Source organism: Homalodisca vitripennis, unplaced genomic scaffold (genome assembly GCF_021130785.1).
Source record: "Homalodisca vitripennis isolate AUS2020 unplaced genomic scaffold, UT_GWSS_2.1 ScUCBcl_387;HRSCAF=2268, whole genome shotgun sequence".
Classification (NCBI taxonomy): Eukaryota; Metazoa; Arthropoda; class Insecta; order Hemiptera; family Cicadellidae; genus Homalodisca; species Homalodisca vitripennis.
The window spans coordinates 46,310-52,569 of record NW_025776506.1 but is presented as its reverse complement, the minus strand read 5'-3'; positions in this window follow the sequence as shown (position 1 = coordinate 52,569).

The window sequence follows — 6,260 nt, the reverse complement described above, 5'->3', positions numbered from 1 at the left end:
TGGAAAAGTGCGTTCCCGATGAAGACACCACCCGAGCACTTGAGACTCATGATAAGGAAACGGCATTACACTTTGGATACCGGAAGACCGCCAAGCGAATCGCAAAGATATTGCTGGCCGAGATGGCGACAAGAAGTCTGACGTTATGTCGCTTCTCTTCATGAAACGTGCCAAAAATTCAAGAGCGAGCAAAAGTAACCTGCCGGGATAATGCAATTTAAAAGACCAAACTGTCCTTGGTCCGCGGTATCGACGGATTTGATTGGGCCGTTTAATTACCTCGTTCAAAACGAGGGAACTCTTATGCGGTCGTATTCCAAGATTGTTTTAGAAAATGATTTGAAATTGCCCATAAAAATCGCCACTGCTCGTCAAGTATGAATCAATGTAAGGAATTAGTGTTACTTAGATACGGATCACCTGACGTACTTATAATCGACAATGGAATTCTCAGTTCACTTCTAAGCTTTTTTAATGAACTAACTGAGTATTGGGGATTTGAGATGAACTATACTGTTCCATTTTCACCTCAGTAAAACCTCGTAGAGAGATACAATCACGTGCTAGGGACAATGATCGCCCAATGCGTTAAAAGTGACCATTGAGAATAGGATGTAAATATTTCCGAGTTCAGGCACGCCATGAACACGGTAGTACATGACAGTACAAAGTCCACTCCCGCAATACTAAACTTTGTTCGGGAACTGAAACCGCCGAATCCTTATCTGTAATGTGCTTTGAAGAAGAGGATGATAAACGACCTCCTTCGACAGTCGAAATTCACAAAGAAAGAGACGGTCGGTTTAAACACCTGTACGAGAGGTATCATCAGAACCTAACGTCGGCTTATAACAATCAGGTCAGAGCATTTAATTTTAGACGGCGAGAAGTAACTCAAAATCTAGGCGATATGGTTGTCAAACGAAATCACGCTCTTCAGAAGAAGAAAACGCTTTTGCCGCAAAATTAGCTCCAAAGTACATAGAACCCTTTAAAATCAATTCTTAAGTGGGGTATAACGTATACCGTATAACCGACGAGACCATATGGAAAGTAAGTAACGACCATGTAAAAGATTTAAAAAAGTTCGTACGTGAACGTCACTAATGGTGGAGATATCGGCTTGCTTGTTAGTTGGTTGCTTAGCAAGATGCTTCTTTTGATTGGCTTATATATATATATATATATATCGCGTTGGGTAAGGATAAAGGGTCTGAAGAGGTTGATCGCTATTGATCAAGCTGACATTGATGCGTTGGCAGTGAAGAGTACGCTACTAAATGGCATCATAATTGAGACCTATTTACGGATTGTGGAGTGGCATAACCGGTACCACAATGTAAGGTTTACATGTTTGATACGTTCTTCCTCAAGGATTGGAAGGAAAAGAAATACCAGGTGGTGAGTGGCCGATTTAAGAAGATTGATATCATCCAACATAAGATGTTGTTCTTCCCTGTGCATCTTTCAGACCGAACAAGCCAGGTACAGTGGATACTAATTTTAGTGTCGAACGAAAGTCATACGATCACTGCACATGAGTCGTGTGGATGGAATAACGAGGCAGAAAGTCGGGAAATCCAAGTGTTTCTCCAATACGATGAGAGGAGAAGAAACCAGCCAGCTGATTTGTGGAAGACCGTGAAGTCGCCACGAAATATTCCAAAACAGGAAAATGCCTAAGATTGCGGCGTCTTCGTACGCATGTATGCAGAGTTCCGGTCGAGGGAAGCACAGCTGGAAGGGAAAAGGCATGCGGAGTCATGATCCGAGAGTATCGCTTCTGTTTTCCGAGCGGGACATGTTGGTATCGAGTGCAGTTCCGGTCGAGGGAAGCACAGCTGGAAGGGAACAGGCGTGCGGAGTCATGATCCGAGAGTATCGCTTCTGTTTTCCGAGCGGGACGTGTTGGTATCGAGTGCAGTTCCGGTCGAGGGAAGCACAGCTGGAAGGGAACAGGCGTGCGGAGTCATGATCCGAGAGTATCGCTTCTGTTTTCCGAGCGGGACGTGTTGGTATCGAGTGCAGTTCCTGTCGAGGGAAGCACAGCTGGAAGGGAAAAGGCATGCGGAGTCATGATCCGAGAGTATCGCTTCTGTTTTCCGAGCGGGACGTGTTGGTATCGAGTGCAAGCTTGTGTCTTAGAGGGTTAAATGTGAGTGCGCTCCGTTGCAATATTAAACATAACCTCACAACTTTCTTGGGTTCTACTTGGCGCACGGTACAGTGTTTACTGTGAGCGCCTGCTTTTGTCGGCGCGTTGTGTGTGTGTGATCTGTAGTGTTTATTTTAGTGACTAAAAGTGGCTTGTGTAAATGAGAACGAGTACAATAGTGACAACCTTCTGAGTGATACAGACGATAATTCAACCGACAACAATGTGGACTTCGGTCCAGCAGTAAGTATGGAGAAATGTTTCCACAACTGGGATGAGGGATATTCCTTTTACAGGAGACGATAAGTTACTGATACCAATCCCAGGCAACAATGATCCAATTGATTGGTTCAATTATTTTGTTGATATTGTCTTCTTAGAAGAGATATGCCGATACACTAATGCATGTGCTATTGAACTTTGTTGTAGCCCTACAACCATGCGGAGTTATCTTATCCACAGATTGAAAGAACTGAGTTTCTGAACTAAAATTTTCATTGGTATACTGATACACATGGGAACAATTCGAATAAACCGAATTCAAGACGGACAGAAAATATAATCTACAGTTCTTTCGTGACCAAATGAGCCGTAATAGATTTCAAGTGATTTTGAGATGTTTTGATTTTGTCGCCCATGCCCACATCATGAAGGTCCTCTTGACAGGTTTTTTTTCAAAATCCGATCCATGAAAGAGCTATTCCACAACAAAATGAGGTCAATATTTACTCTCCAAAGAAATGTCCCTTGACGAGGCTATGATATTGTGAATAGGGCAACTACAGTTTAGGCAGTGGTATGGTATAAAACTGAACACTATCTAGGAAACTGAGGGTTTGATTGTGAGGTATTTGGGTTACTCGGGCGCAGATTGGACAATTTGGGGAGGGAGGAGCAGGCCAATGAGGAAATGCCTTACACGTCACGAGAGATTGTTTGCACAAAACCTCTCTACATGGACAACTTTTACAATAGTGCGAAACTTGCTTACCCACAAAACTACGAAGCACATTACGAATTCAACCCACAACCCGTTGTTACACCCAAATTGAAAAAGGGTGAGACTAACTGCCATTATAGAAATGGGGTTTTAGTGGGGAAATGGAGAGATGAGCGGGATGTTTTATACATCTCCACTCAATTTGAAAGTACCATGGTTACAAAAAAGGGAAACAAAAAGAAAAACCTACACCTGTACTGCCCTCCTAAGGAAGAAGGCAGCATCTGCAAAATATTGAGTTTGATATGTTTTCTTATGTTTTCACCCATACTGAATCCAATAAGCTAAGCAAGAGAGCCGTATCTACAGTGGTTTCTGAGACATAGAATCCTTCTGAGCAGTAACTGCACTAAAATTGTGTGCTTCGCTAAGCAAGTAAGCTGTATCTACATTGGACTAAGCTAGAAGGCAGTATCTACATGCACTTACTGCCTTCTTACTTAGCACAATGTAGTTACGGCTGATTTGCTTAGCATTGGCCTCCAGCTGATTACAGTTACTGCTCTGTTTTGTTAGTGTCTGATTGAGGTTATGTTACATTTAGAAGTGAGTTACTATGCAAGCAAGTGAGTTTTTTCTAGATGTGGTGTTTAATGTTTAACTGTACAAATGTCTAGATCAAAGCTCCAGCTGATTACAGTTACTGCTCTGTTTTGTTAGTGTCTGATTGAGGTTATGTTACATTTAGAAGTGAGTTACTATGCAAGCAAGTGAGTTTTTTCTAGATGTGGTGTTTAATGTTTAACTGTACAAATGTCTAGATCAAAGCTCCAGCTGGTTGCAGTTACTGCTCTGTTTTGTTAATGTCTGATTGAGGTTATGTTCCATTTAGAAGCGAGTTACTATGCAAACAAGTGAGTTTTTTCTAGATATGGTGTTTAATGTTTAACTGTACAAATGTCTAGATCAAAGCTCCAGCTGGTTACAGTTACTGCTCTGTTTTGTTAGTGTCTGATTGAGGTTATGTTACATTTAGAAGTGAGTTACTATGCAAACAAGTGAGTTTTTTCTAGTTGTGGTGTTTAATGTTTAACTGTACAAATGTCTAGATCAAAGCTCCAGCTGGTTACAGTTACTGCTCTGTTTTGTTAGTGTCTGATTGAGGTTATGTTACATTTAGAAGTGAGTTACTATGCAAACAAGTGAGTTTTTTCTAGATATGGTGTTTAATGTTTAACTGTACAAATGTCTAGATCAAAGCTCCAGCTGGTTACAGTTACTGCTCTGTTTTGTTAGTGTCTGATTGAGGTTATGTTCCATTTAGAAGTGAGTTACTATGCAAGCAAGTGAGTTTTTTCTAGTTGTGGTGTTTAATGTTTAACTGTACAAATGTCTAGATCAAAGCTCCAGCTGGTTACAGTTACTGCTCTGTTTTGTTAGTGTCTGATTGAGGTTATGTTACATTTAGAAGTGAGTTACTATGCAAGCAAGTGAGTTTTTTCTAGTTGTGGTGTTTAATGTTTAACTGTACAAATGTCTAGATCAAAGCTCCAGCTGATTACAGTTACTGCTCTGTTTTGTTAGTGTCTGATTGAGGTTATGTTACATTTAGAAGTGAGTTACTATGCAAACAAGTGAGTTTTTTCTAGATATGGTGTTTAATGTTTAACTGTACAAATGTCTAGATCAAAGCTCCAGCTGGTTACAGTTACTGCTCTGTTTTGTTAGTGTCTGATTGAGGTTATGTTACATTTAGAAGTGAGTTACTATGCAAGCAAGTGAGTTTTTTCTAGTTGTGGTGTTTAATGTTTAACTGTACAAATGTCTAGATCAAAGCTCCAGCTGGTTGCAGTTACTGCTCTGTTTTGTTAGTGTCTGATTGAGGTTATGTTACATTTAGAAGTGAGTTACTATGCAAACAAGTGAGTTTTTTCTAGTTGTGGTGTTTAATGTTTAACTGTACAAATGTCTAGATCAAAGCTCCAGCTGGTTACAGTTACTGCTCTGTTTTGTTAGTGTCTGATTGAGGTTATGTTACATTTAGAAGTGAGTTACTATGCAAGCAAGTGAGTTTTTTCTAGATGTGGTGTTTAATGTTTAACTGTACAAATGTCTAGATCAAAGCTCCAGCTGGTTACAGTTACTGCTCTGTTTTGTTAGTGTCTGATTGAGGTTATGTTACATTTAGAAGTGAGTTACTATGCAAGCAAGTGAGTTTTTTCTAGATGTGGTGTTTAATGTTTAACTGTACAAATGTCTAGATCAAAGCTCCAGCTGGTTACAGTTACTGCTCTGTTTTGTTAGTGTCTGATTGAGGTTATGTTACATTTAGAAGTGAGTTACTATGCAAGCAAGTGAGTTTTTTCTAGATGTGGTGTTTAATGTTTAACTGTACAAATGTCTAGATCAAAGCTCCAGCTGGTTACAGTTACTGCTCTGTTTTGTTAGTGTCTGATTGAGGTTATGTTACATTTAGAAGCGAGTTACTATGCAAGCAAGTGAGTTTTTTCTAGATGTGGTGTTTAATGTTTAACTGTACAAATGTCTAGATCAAAGCTCCAGCTGATTACAGTTACTGCTCTGTTTTGTTAGTGTCTGATTGAGGTTATGTTACATTTAGAAGTGAGTTACTATGCAAGCAAGTGAGTTTTTTCTAGATGTGGTGTTTAATGTTTAACTGTACAAATGTCTAGATCAAAGCTCCAGCTGGTTACAGTTACTGCTCTGTTTTGTTAGTGTCTGATTGAGGTTATGTTACATTTAGAAGTGAGTTACTATGCAAGCAAGTGAGTTTTTTCTAGATGTGGTGTTTAATGTTTAACTGTACAAATGTCTAGATCAAAGCTCCAGCTGGTTACAGTTACTGCTCTGTTTTGTTAGTGTCTGATTGAGGTTATGTTACATTTAGAAGTGAGTTACTATGCAAGCGAGTTTTTTCTAGTTGTGGTGTTTAATGTTTAACTGTAAAAATGTCTGGATCAAAGCTCCAGCTGGTTACAGTTACTGCTCTGTTTTGTTCGTGTCTGATTGAGGTTATGTTACATTTAGAAGTGAGTTACTATGCAAGCAAGTGAGTTTTTTCTAGATGTGGTGTTTAATGTTTAACTGTACAAATGTCTAGATCAAAGCTCCAGCTGGTTACAGTTACTGCTCTGTTTTGTTCGT